We start from the raw sequence: 12,944 nt of genomic DNA, 5'->3' as shown, positions 1-12,944 counted from the left end.
TAATGGCTTCTATAGGTGCTGTACCCCTATTAACTGCTTTTTAACAAAAATTAAAACAAACCAGGGGCTACTGCACCGGATTTAAACGTAAAATCCCTTCCCCTGCAAAAAAAGACCCCAGTGACATTCATAGGAGGCACATGTAATACTCGCAAAATTAAGAAACATGATAAAATATTACTTACCAAAAAAAAAACAACAACCGGGAAGGGTTTCCCACTTGTTTACCGAGCACCTATACACAGGAGGGTCTGAGCGTGTAGGATCCTATACCCTGTGATGACTTGCCACTCCTACGCTCACAGGCAGACAAACCAGTTTCCCCAGCCCCAGCACCGGCTTTATGCTCTGAGTCTAACCTCTGCTAACAGTCTACTTGGCACAGACTGTTTTTTGACAGCTTCTGAGTGGTGGCTAATAAATTAATCATGGAGGTCCAACCCGCTTAACCCCTTAACTGCCAGATTGCTGCCTCCCCCCCAATCTGGCAGGTGTGGGGGTTAACAGGTAGCTTTGAGCCATTTACGGGTTAAGCACCTTCAGTTTTAGGCTGCGTCCACGCTAGCGCTGAGCACGCTGCGCTTTCCGAGTTTAGTTCCTGCAATTTAAATTGCCCCGTCCCCGCTCACACGGCGCGCGCTCTTGCGCGGGCACGCACGCTCTCCCGAGCTTGGCGCGACAAAAAAAAAAGCGACTTTCAAGCGCGCTAAACATGCCCCCACGCCAGCATGCAAAATAGCCAGGACACCCGGCGCTCATGCTTGGACAGCTGGTGACGTCACCCCTCAAGCATGAGCGGCGCCAGCGGGACCGCAGCCTTAGAGTATGGCAAAGCAATGCGTTGGCTGGCCGCTCTGGCAGGGAAGAGGTTAACAGACATGGCAGGCGTGGTACAGAATATCTGCCCTGTGAAACTGTGGTTAAAAGTCTTACAGACTTGTGGTTAACACAGAGTACTGATATAATAAGGAGCATTAATATAATCCCCAACCCCCCCCCAATAGGTCAGGTTTTCAGGATATCCCTGCTTCAGCACAGGTGACTCATTCAGTCCCTGTTTCAGCAAAGATGTCTCAATCAGAGGCTCAGTCTTCAACGGTTAGTAGCGGGCATATTAATTGATCTCTGCTACATTAACACTGGTTATAAAGTGGCATAATAGTTATGCATGTCTCTGCCTAAACTCATTATTGTAGAAGTCCAATCCTCACTTACCTGTAATAACATCGTTTGCATTGAACGTCATATTCCATACTATGTTGTTTCAATACAAATAATAATGACCCAATTCAGCTGAATATTATTTAAAATCACTGGCAAAGTGATGGAATTATATGTATATTATAATTAGAAGATTTTGGGGCAGTAAATAACTATGCTCGAAGGCTGCCTGTTACACCTTTGATGTGCCAACCTATGATGACTTAATTGGACATTTACAGCCAATACTGTTATCACTGTTACAATTTTGGCAGACAATTGGTCTGATTTCAGCTAGACAGATACTAACTGCATTGTGGTGATATATAGGCATATACATGTTTCAGGCAAACTCCCTAATATAGGAGTTAACCCCTCACTTGCCCTAAATAAATACTTTGCAGCAAACACACTAGCTGCACAGACGAACTTACAATCAGCAACTGGTTACTGACTATTGATGACCCCACAGCTATAACGATTTAGACTGTGGTTACGCTTAAGTTTTTTTTATTGCAGTCTTTTGTAAATAGTATGCTTTTTATACCCTGTTTTGATTTGTTATCACCATTAGGTGATTCTGGGCTGTATTAACTGTCCCAGGGATTTAGAAATACACATCAATGTCTAATCTGAGATCAACGTCGTTATATACTACCAGGTTTAGATACTCCAACTAATAGGAGTGAATAGTATTTAACTATACTCCAGCGGAGATGAATTTGTGTCTCAATCAGGGTTAGCATACTAACTACTGCTACATTAGTGTTAGACTGATATAAACCACTAGTGTGTTCCAAGGGATTGGACCTGGATATTACCAATCCCATCTTTCAATACTCATTTTAATTTATACCATTAAAAGGTTTTATTGATACCATTACTCAGCTAACTCACTGTGCGTGCAGTCACCAGGGATTATTTCTTTCTTTACTTTAGTTGAAACAAACCCATTAGATGTTACATTAAAAAAAAAAGGTTTTGTTTATTGGCTGGCTACGCAGGATTGCACTTTAAATTTACAAAAGACAAACCTATGAACTGACTAAGCCAGGGGCGGCCAACTGCAGTCCTCGAGGGCTACCAACAGGTCAGGTTTTCAAGATATCCTAGCTTCAGCACAGGTGGCTCAATCAGCTGCGATTGAGCCACCTGTGCTGAAGCCTGACCTGTTGGTAGCCCTTGAGGACTGGAGTTGGCCCACCCCTAGACTAAGTGATAATGATCCAGTCCGGTCTTTCTTCAGCGCTAACAGACCAGCCAATGGGAACACAAGAGCAGGACTGGACCATTATCAGCCGGCGAGCTGGAGTCAGTTGGCCCAAACTGGCTTCGTTTTATGCAGGTGTCAAGACTCACCCTCTGGGCAACTGTTATATAACGGGTAGTAACTAACAAGCACGTTTAATTGCGTGTTTAGAGAGGTGTTTGGGTGCTATTAGCTGGATTATAATTAGTCCAGTTTTCAGTGTTTGGTATTTTGTAAAATCAGTGTTTATTGTTGTCGTTTCCATTTTTTATTTTTTTTAAATCCCTGTTTATCAGTGTTAAGAATGAAAAATAATGGAGACGTTTGCATGCAGGGTTGTGAAGTACAGTTAATAATGTTGGCTTTTTCTTGTATAGCACTGCTAGTGTATGTAGCGCTGTACCGAGACATTTTTTGCAGGCACAGGTCCCTGCCCTGTGGAGCTTACAATCAATTTGTTGGTGCCTGAGGCACAGGGTGATAAAGTGACTTGCCCGAGGTCACAATGAGCCGACACCGGGATTCGAACGCAAGTGTCTCCCCGAGCCACGCTTTCAGCCCACGGATGTAGCTGTCAGCCACCGACAGACTGAGTTGTCCCTAATTCATAGGATCTAATAAATAAAATCTGATTAGATCTGTACTTTAACGCCGGGTTCTACAAGACTGGGGTGAGAATCAGAGGCAAAATGTGATGATATCACAGGGTTATGGGTGAATGTATTCCCAGCCCAGTGAGGGGAATATGGATGGCTTAACATACATTTTTATTTGGAGTGATGCTCAAACGTTAAAAAAACAGGGTGTAAAACACAACCGTGAGTAAGTGAGGGGTATGAATACCCGGCATGCGAAGAAGCCTATTAATGCGTGCCAATATTAAAATAGTGCAGAAGCTCAGGAAATCTGGCTGCCCATAAAGGGCCCGCTGCCCTAATTATAGTCCCTGACAATGTTCACTGCCAGAAGCGTATGTTGTTGTACAAATCACTCTGTGCTGTTAGTGTTGCATGAGTGACTGTACAGCCAGTGCTTATTGAAGTGACATCATGTTCGCCACTTTCTCAGACACTGCTGACTGCTTTGGGATCCGGAACTCTCCACAGGTATGTGTGCTGGGGTAGTAGCAGGGTGTCACACAAAGTGCATGTGACCCCTCTTAGATGCTAGTGTAAACTACGCTATGTAGAACCGTGTGTCTTATTCTGGCGTTTGTATAGGGTCAGAATAATCTTTACAGCAGATTAGTATATATGCTGTTTGCCCTTAGATATGGTAATAAGTTAGTGTAGTTTGTTTGAAGCATTTACTAGTGCCACTTTTCATATGAGGTGTATAGTGCGCCTTCAGCTGTATATAGCTACTTTCATTGGTCACCACCTCATTAACCCAATATTCCTTACAGCAGATATATGCTCTGTTTACCCTAAGGTTTGGTACTGAGTTAGGCTGCGGCCCCGCTAGCGCTGACCACGCTCATGCTTGATAGCGGTGACATCACCAGCTCTCCAAGCATGACCGCTGAGTGTCCTCGCTATTTCGAAAGCGCGCGCGTGTGGGGCATTGCTGGCAAGTTGAGCGCTTGAAAGTAATATTTTTTTTTGTTTACCCAAGCGCCAAGCGTGGGTGAGCGTGCGCACACCGCGTGATCGGGGACTTACATATATAGATATATAACAGTCCACAGAGAAGCCCAATGCTACATCCAACATGACTGAAATACCCAGTAAAATACTTATATATTCTCTTGAAAAAGGGTCAATTAGTTTAACCCTTTGGCCAAAGCGTTGGAAGCCGTGCGAGCCACGACAAGGCAGACCCTGTTCGCAAGTCCTAACACTACCAGATAAAATACTAATATATACCTCTATTAGGATTAATATAATATATAGATATATGTAAGTAAAAGCGGCAAGCGCCGCCCGCTCAGCGCGCTCAGTACTAGCGAGGACGCAGCCTAACTAAGGGTAGTTTGTTTGAAGCATTTAATAGTGTTGATATGAGGTGTTCAGTGCACCCTTAGGATTTGTCCTCACTGGCTGCTGCAGCGCTCGCTATGGCTCTCGCTTGCCGCCTCTTAATGGGGCCGGGCCCGCTGCGAGAGGGGGCCGCCGTGCTGCGTGGCGAGCTTTTCTTCCAGACCCAAAAATTGAGCTGGCTACGGGCTACGGAGCACTAGGCCACGCCCCCCGGCGGTTCAGCCAATGAGGGCGAATCTGCCGGGTGATGTCATGGCCGTACCCCCGCCACTCCCCCGTCACACCCCCCCCCCCCCCCCCCCGTCTTTCCCCCCTGCAGTTCACTGCAGACCGGAGAATTCGGCTGTACTTCCACTGGTCACCGCCTCATTAACCCTTCCCAGCAAGCAAAGCTGATGTTAACTTGCAAGGTCTGTCTCTAAGACAGTTATTTTATATAAATCAGCACATGTTCTTGCAGATGAGATAGAAAATAAACCACAGAGACGTCCAAAGCGCATTTTAACCCATCTCTAGGCTAAGAGCGGACTCTTGGTTTCCTTTTGAACAGTCGCCTACATCACCCTGCTCATTTAAACCAGAAAGCGGCGTTTTAAGCTAAAGTGGAAAATAACATTTTCCTTGCAAACACCTGCACTTTTCTTCAAACCCTGGCATTAGCCACAATAAAACACAAAAGAAGAGTGTGTAGGGAGACACAGTCAGTAAAAATTAATAGTACTTTATATAAAAAAAAGTCAAGTTAAAAACTTACATATACAATATTGTCATGAAATGATCCACCCCACACAGCGATATGGTAACACAGGTGGAACTGCCAGGGGAAAGATGCAATGATGTCCCAATAAAGCAAAGTCCCAGTTCTTTTAGGGGAAAGCTACAACTCGCATGCAGTAGCCGATACTGGTGTCCTGGTGGGTGGGGGGATGGCGTCCGACACCTGACGTATCATAGAATGTGATGACCAAGACCTCAACGTGTTTGGCGTCATATGACGCTTCATCAGGGGGTGGGGCTAAATAATGAAAACTTGCTACTAATACTACTTGCTATTAATTTAATGTTTCTGGGGCAAGGGGAACATGTAAAGTCCAAAACAGGTCAGGTTTTCCCTATAATTTGCATGGGACTTCCATACACATACCCCCCTGTCTTTATCTACAGACGGGTCCCCGCAAATCATACGCGATTTGCGTACAAAATACCAGTACAACAGGCTAGTCCGGTCAGCAACATTTTACACAGGTTTTAAGTCTAGTTGCCCCCCAATATCCACCCTTAGAACAGTTTCCCAACTGTGCTGCTGACACAGATGCTTCTGTAATTGGATGGGTCTAGCCTGTCTCCTTTCTTGTGGATAGGAGTTATCATTCCTTCGTTCCACAGTTCAGGGAAGTAGCCAGTAGTAAGGACCAGGTTGAACATTTTCAGTAGAGCTTCTTGTATAGATGGATTGCTGTACTTCAGCATCTCGTGAAGAATGCAATCTGGTCCACTGGGATTCTTGGTTTTTATTAGTTTTATTTTTTCTTTTATTTCCTGGATTGTGATTGGTATGTCCAGGGTTTTTTTTTTTTTGGTTATCTTTTATAATGTTCTCCAGTGATGTTTGTTTGGTGAGGATTTGTTTTTGTTCTTGTGTCAGGTTTTCTTCTGGGATTTCTTGGTAAAGGTCCTCAAAGTAGTTTTTCCAGATGTTGCCATTCTGAATGGCCAGGTGTCTGTTATTCTGTTTTGTATCAAGATGGTTCCAAATTTGCCAAAAAAAATTAGCATCTAATGCTTCTTCAATTCTTTCTAATTTTTTGGTTGTTTTTGTTTTTTCTTCCTTAGGGTGTGCCTGAAGTGCTTCAGGTGTTGGTGGTACCTTATTCGTAGTTCTGTATTGTTTGGGTCTCTGTGTTTCTGGTTTGAAATTGTTCACAGGCTTTTTCTAAGGCCGTGCGTATAGTGCCTGCGACGGCGACGCGTGAGGTCACCCGTTGTCGCTAACGAAAGTTGTATTTCGCTTTGCGGCAGCGCGGGCGACCAGGCCATTGATTGGTTCAGGGGCTGTCACATGAGGCGACAGCCCCTGAAAAATCAAATATTCCCGGCTGCAAAAAAATCGCGTTGCCACGTTGCTTTGTCGCCGTCACACTTACTATAAGCGACAATGCATTTTTTTCCCAGCGACGTCGCGTCGCCATCGCGGCACTATAAGCACAGCCTGAGGGTGTTGCATTCCTTATCAAACCACTTCTCTTTGATTTTGACGTTTGTTGTTGGTATATCAGGGCTGGTTTTTTTTCAGGTTTGATTTCCTTGCTATTAGATGGAATATTTTGTTGAGGTTTCTTACTGCCAGGTTTACTCCGTGTTTGTTCTGCTCGTAGTTTGTGTTCTGGAAGCTTTGGAGTAGTCTTCCGACTTCTGAGCTGTTGATTGTTTCTGTGTATATTGCGAGGCTCGGTTTTGTCCATTTGTAGGTGGCTTTCAGGCTATGAAGGTTGGAGAGGGTTTTTTTGTGTTGTGCTTGGTTGGTCTGGTCTCTTAATAAAGAGCAGGGCTTGATTGTGGTCTGATAGGGGTGATGCTGGTGTGACTATTAGGTATTCGTCACCATGCGGAAGTACCTGTGGGAGAGGTACACGAGGGTGGTCGGTTGAAGAGATCACGGAATGACTGAGCAACAAGATAAGTAGCGTCGCCATTATACAATATAAGATACAAGATTACTTTTGGAACTTGTGCTATTTTGCTCTCAGTATAAGTCATATACTTATGGTCAGACTTCCCACTATCCTCTTTAGTATATTCAAATTGATATGCTATTGAATACATTGTGCTTATATGTCTATGGGGACAACCCCACTTTCAACACGCTATTGTGCGCAAATGCATGAATAACAATAATTTGTGAAGGGTTAAATTCCTAATTTTGACCACACTGTCGGTCTAACCAAATGAGGCTATAACTGGATGCGGTCTTTTGAACCACGCCTCGAGGTTTTGAAAAATTCTTAGAATATGCCTCAGAAATATATGGGACCTGCCCCGTTCTGAACGTGCCAGCATTTGCAAGTAAGTCAACAATGGATATTGGTAAGGGGTTAATTTCCAATTCAAACTATACTGTCTTTGTAACCAAGCGAGGCTATAACTGGATGCGGCTCTTTGAACTGCGCCTCGAGGCTTGAAAACATTCTTAGAATGTGCCTCCGAACACAGTGTATAAACATGAGAAATGTAGCTTAAGGAGAGTTGAGGTGTATATACATTTTCTGTATGCGCCTAGTAATCACAAGGAGAGTAACTACGTGAATTGCTACTCCTGTCAGGTTGATAAAGTGTTACATTGTTCCACCCTTAGAACTAATACATGCGTTTAGGGCTCATTATGGAGATGGCCAGAAATAACGAAGAATTCACTTTGTGATTGAATCATATACATGGTGACTAACATCACAGATGAATTATTGAACTGAATATTTTATGAATTCACTTGTTGTCAACTAGCACTACCTGAAATATAGGGGAAATCCCCACATTGCTAGACTGCATTATTTATACCTGTACTTAACCTAACTCTCTGAACACACAGTGTCTGTTTACCATCTGGGGTTACTATTGAACGTATCCTTATCACCACACCTAAGGGTGTTAGTAGAATCGCAATACTTACTCTAATATTGAGTGTGCTAGCACGCTGATATGTGGTGAAAGACAGTAATAGACATTATTTTCTCCCTGAATTAATTGTCACGCCCTAATTAGATTAGGGAATATATTTAACAGCTATCATTAGCATTAATAGCACGTTGAAATACACCTACTAACTGAACACGCATGGTGTACGTTACTACCGCACGCAGAGCAGAGTTATATATCCTCTACAAGATATATTGTTTTATTATATGAATTACTAGCTGAGAGACCCGGCGTTGCCCGGGATGTAATGTTCCCGTTCCCCTCTCTCTCCTCCCCCCTCTCTCTGTTTGTCCCCCATTCACATCAATCCAGTCCCCCCCCTCCGTCCTTTACAGCTTCATGTAGCGTGTGTGCGTCAGTCACTGTGTTTGCGCGCGCGTCAGTGAGTCTGAAGCAGAAACACAAACACACACAGACTGACTGACGCACACACAGTCAGTGTGTGCCTCAGTCAGTGTGTGCGTGCGTGTGTGCGTCAGTCAGGGTTTGTGTGCGCGTCAATCAGTGTGTGCGTGCGTGCGGCAGTCAGTCAGTGTGTGTGCGCGTGCGGCAGTCAGTGTGTGTGTGTGGGGGGGTGTGCGCGTGCGGCAGTCAGTGTGCGCGCGTCAGTCGGTGTGTGTGTGTCAGTCGGTGTGTGTGTCAGTCGGTGTGTGTGTCAGTCGGTGTGTGTGTCAGTCGGTGTGTGTGTCAGTCAGTGTGTGTGTCAGTCAGTGTGTGTGTCAGTCAGTGTGTGTGTCAGTCAATGTGTGTGTCAGTCAGTTTGTGTGTGTGTGTGTGTGTGCGCGCGTCAGTTAGTGTGTGTGTGTGAGCCAGTGTGTGTGTGCGAGTCAGTGTCAGTGTGTCAGTCAGTGTGTGTGTCAGTCAGTGTGTGTGTGTCATCAGTGTGTGAAGGGGGTGGAGGGGAGGTGAAGGGGGAGGGTGGAGGGGAGGTGAAGGGGGGGTGGAGGGGAGGTGAAGGGGGTGGGGGGTGGAGGGGAGGTAAAGGGGGGGTGGAGGGGAGGTGAAGGGGGGGGTGGAGGGGAGGTGAAGGGGGGGTGGAGGGGAGGTGAAGGGGGGGTGGAGGGGAGGTGAAGCGGAGGTGAAGGGGGGGGTGGAGGAGAGGTGAAGGGGGGGGTGGAGGGGGGGTGGAGGGGAGGTGAAGGGGGTGGTGGGGAGGTAAAGGGGGGGTGGAGGGGAGGTGAGGGGTGGGTGAGGGGAGGTGAAGGGGGGTGAGGGGAGGTGAAGGCCGCTCACTCACCCGTCCGGCCGCTCCCTCAGCCGTCCGGCCGCTCCCTCAGCTGTCCGGCCGCTCCCTCAGCCGTCTGGAAGCTCCCACGTGGATCTGAGGCGGGAGGCAGCTTGTTGTGGCCGCTCCCCCGCTGTGTCCCGGGCGCGCGCTCCTCCGCTGACTGTAGCGGCGCCGGGGGGGGGGGGTGGAGGGGAGGTGAAGGGGGGTGAGGAGAGGGTGAGGGGAGGTGAAGGGGGTGAGGGTTGGGTGAAGGGGGGTGAGGGAAGGTGAAGGGCGCTCACTCACCCGTCCGGAAGGTCCCACGTGGATCTGAGGCGGGAGGCAGCTTGTTGTGGCCGCTCCCCCGCTGTGTCCCGGGCACTCGCTCCCCCGCTGACTGTAGCGGCGCCGGGGGGAGGAGGGGGGGGCTGAAAGCGCGGGAAACACGGGGAGAGGAGGAGGTGCGCGCGGGTGTGGGTGGAGGCTGATGTTCGGGGAGATAGAGGCGGAGGCTCCGGGACCGGTGGGTATGTGAGCCCCACCCCCCGGGTTATACATGCTGCTAATGTACACCCCCCCCTACTGTGTGTGTGTGTGTGTGTCCCTGTGTGTGTGTGTGTGTGTCCCTGTGTGTGTGTGTCCCTGTGTGTGTGTGTGTGTGTGTGTGTGTGTGTGTGTGTGTGTGTGTGTGTCCCTGTGTGTGTGTGTCCCTGTGTGTGTGTGTCCCTGTGTGTGTGTGTCCCTGTGTGTGTCCCTGTGTGTGTCCCTGTGTGTGTCCCTGTGTGTGTCCCTGTGTGTGTTTGTGTCCCTGTGTCCTTTGGCCCGTCACTCCGCCTCAGGCCAATGAGAGGTGTGCGGGGGCGGGCCAAGGGACCAATCAGATTTCCCCTAGGGACACCGGACATCCAGGCAGGCAGGCAGGCATGCATGCATGCATGCATACAGTGCTTTCACTAATATAGTATAAGATAGCTATTTGTATTTACTGCCATAATTTAGCTCGGGCGCGTTTAGTGCGATCATTGCATTAGGTTAGTGGTATACTCGTCTTTTCCACACATTATATGTTTTAGTAAAATAACTATTTAATGTCGGTTGCCCTATTATTTTATTTTATTTATAAAATATTTTACCAGGAAGTAATACATTGAGAGTTACCTCTCGTTTTCAAGTATGTCCTGGGCACAGAGTAAAACAAATAATACATGGTTACAAATACAGTTACATAAATGAACAGGGTATACATTATATACAAGACATTGCGTGCGCAGTTAAAGAAAATATATATTATGGGCGTATGAAACAGTTACAGACCAGATTAAAATGTGAGACAGCCTTAGATTTGAAAGAACTTAAACTGGTGGTGGATGTGAGAGTCTCTGGTAGGTTGTTCCAGTTTTGGGGTGCACGGTAGGAGAAGGAGGAACGGCCGGATACTTTGTTGAGCCTTGGGACCATGAATAGTCTTTTGGAGTCTGATCTCAGGTGATAAGTGCTGCATGTGGTAGGGGTGAGGAGCTTGTTCAGATAGCTGGGTAGCTTGCCCATGAAGAATCTAAAGGCAAGATAGGAAAGGTGAACTTTGCGCCTAGACTCTAGTGTTGACCAATCTAGTTCTTTGAGCATTTCGCAGTGATGTGTGTTGTAGTTGCATTGGAGAACAAAACAACAAATTGAATTGTAGAGGGTGTCAAGTTTGCTAAGGTGGGTTTGAGGTGCCGAGCCATATACTATGTCTCCATAGTCAATAATTGGCATTAGCATCTGCTGTACGATACGTTTTCTGACCAGGAGACGTAGGGAGGATTTGTTCCTGTACAGTACCCCTAGTTTGGCATAGGTCTTGGTTGTCAGTGTATCAATGTGCATCCCGAATGTTAAGTGGGAGTCAAACCATAAGCCCAGGTATTTAAAACTAGTGACAGGGGTTAGGGTGGTGTTAGCGTTGGTTCTAATCAGGAGCTCAGTCACTGGAAGCTTTACAAATTTAGTCTTGGTCCCAAATACCATTGTTACAGTCTTGTCAGTGTTTAAAAACAGTTTGTTTTGGGAAATCCAGTTTTCGGGTCTCAAAAAGTCAGACTGAAGTATGTGTTGAATGTCAGAGAGGCTATGGCTGTGTGCATATAGGATTGTGTCGTCTGCATACATGTGTATTGAGGCTTCCTTACAAGCTGTGGGAAGATCATTAATGAACACTGAGAAGAGTAGGGGCCCCAGAACAGAGCCTTGTGGGACACCACAGGTGATATCCAGGGGGTTGGAGTTAGAGCCAGAGATGGACACATGTTGGGATCTTCCTAATAGGTAGGACTGAAACCAGTTTAAAGCATGCTTCCCTATTCCAGAGCTCTGGAGTTTGTTAAGCAGGATAGCATGATCAACTGTGTCAAAAGCCTTTGCAAAATCTAGGAATACTGCACCAGTGAGTTGTCCCCGTTCCATTCCACACTGGATTTTATTGCAAACTTTTAGCAGGGTAGTTACGGTGGAGTGTTTGGGACGAAACCCAGATTGGAATTGGCTAAGGAATTTTGTCTTGGTATAGAAATCGCTTAATTGGGAGTGGACACATTTTTCCATGACTTTGGATAGAATTGGGAGAAGTGAGATTGGCCTGTAGTTTGAGACAGTGTTTTTGTCCCCACTTTTGAAGATTGGGACAACTCTGGCAGTTTTCCAGGTCTTAGGGATATGGCCTGCAGACAGGATAGAGTTGATTATGGACGCAATTGGTTTGGCAATGGCTGGGGCACCAAGTCGTAGGAACCTAGATTGTAGTAAGTCAGGTCCACATTGGCTGCTTAGTTTTAGTTTGAGGAGCGCTTGTATAATCTCCTCTTCAGATACTGGGCCAAATTGAAAATTGTGGGCAGTGTTGGGAGGGGGTGGGACTATAGGGGTACTCCCAGGATGAGATTCAGGTTTGTGGTTTGGGCTGCGTTTCGCTAATAAGTTAGTGGCACACCCCACAAAGTAATCATTGAATGCATTTGCAATGTCAGTGGGGTTTGTCAGAGTAATATCCCCCTTAGTGATATTACTTGGTTGTTGATGGTTAGGAGGCTGGAATATATTGATGATAACCTTCCAGAAGTTAGCTGGGTTTGTTGTATTTTGGTGGAGATTGTCAGAGTAATATTGTGCTTTTGCATGCCTTGTTTGCCTTGTGCACATGTTCCGCATGCATCTGTAGTGATTGAGATCCATGGTAGTGCCAGTTACTTTGTAGCTTTTCCACAAGGTATCCCTGAACTGGTAGAGTGTTATAAGGTCAGGTGTAACCCATGGAAGGTGGGCCCCCCGTACCCTTATTTTGCGTAGTGGAGCATGGGTATCGCAAAGTTTTAAGAACTTGGATTGGAAATAGTTGAGTGCAGAATCAGGGTCGGGAATTAAATCGATTCTGTGCCATGGGCAGTTGGTAAGGTCATCCAGAAACTGTTGTGGGTTAAAGTTTTTAAATGTTCTAGTGAGGAGAACTTTAGGGCTTGATTGGGGCGGTTTAATTTTCCTTACACAGTACACTATTGCATGGTCACTGAAAATGTCAGGAAGGATGCCAGAGGATTGGATTCTGCTGGGGTTTGAGGAGAGATTCCAGTCTAGCAAGGAATGG

General features: G+C 46.4%; 1 protein-coding gene and 1 long non-coding RNA gene across 5 annotated transcripts in view; one reads left to right on the top strand and one right to left on the bottom strand.

Annotated features, from left to right (window-relative positions):
- Window positions 1–333, bottom strand: part of TMEM30B (transmembrane protein 30B) — a 35,423-nt gene extending 35,090 nt beyond the window's left edge. Inside the window, exon 1 of the mRNA XM_075603753.1 lies at window positions 186–333. The gene's annotated coding sequence lies outside the window, so the exon portion shown is untranslated. The remainder of the gene's footprint in view (window positions 1–185) is intronic.
- The window catches only part of LOC142496802 (uncharacterized), an 80,516-nt gene that overhangs the window by 19,776 nt on the left and 47,796 nt on the right, over window positions 1–12,944 (top strand). The window lies entirely within an intron of this gene.

This window comes from Ascaphus truei, chromosome 6, assembly GCF_040206685.1.
Source record: "Ascaphus truei isolate aAscTru1 chromosome 6, aAscTru1.hap1, whole genome shotgun sequence".
In the NCBI taxonomy this organism is placed as follows: Eukaryota; Metazoa; Chordata; class Amphibia; order Anura; family Ascaphidae; genus Ascaphus; species Ascaphus truei.
This window is presented reverse-complemented; position numbering and strand designations above follow the sequence as displayed.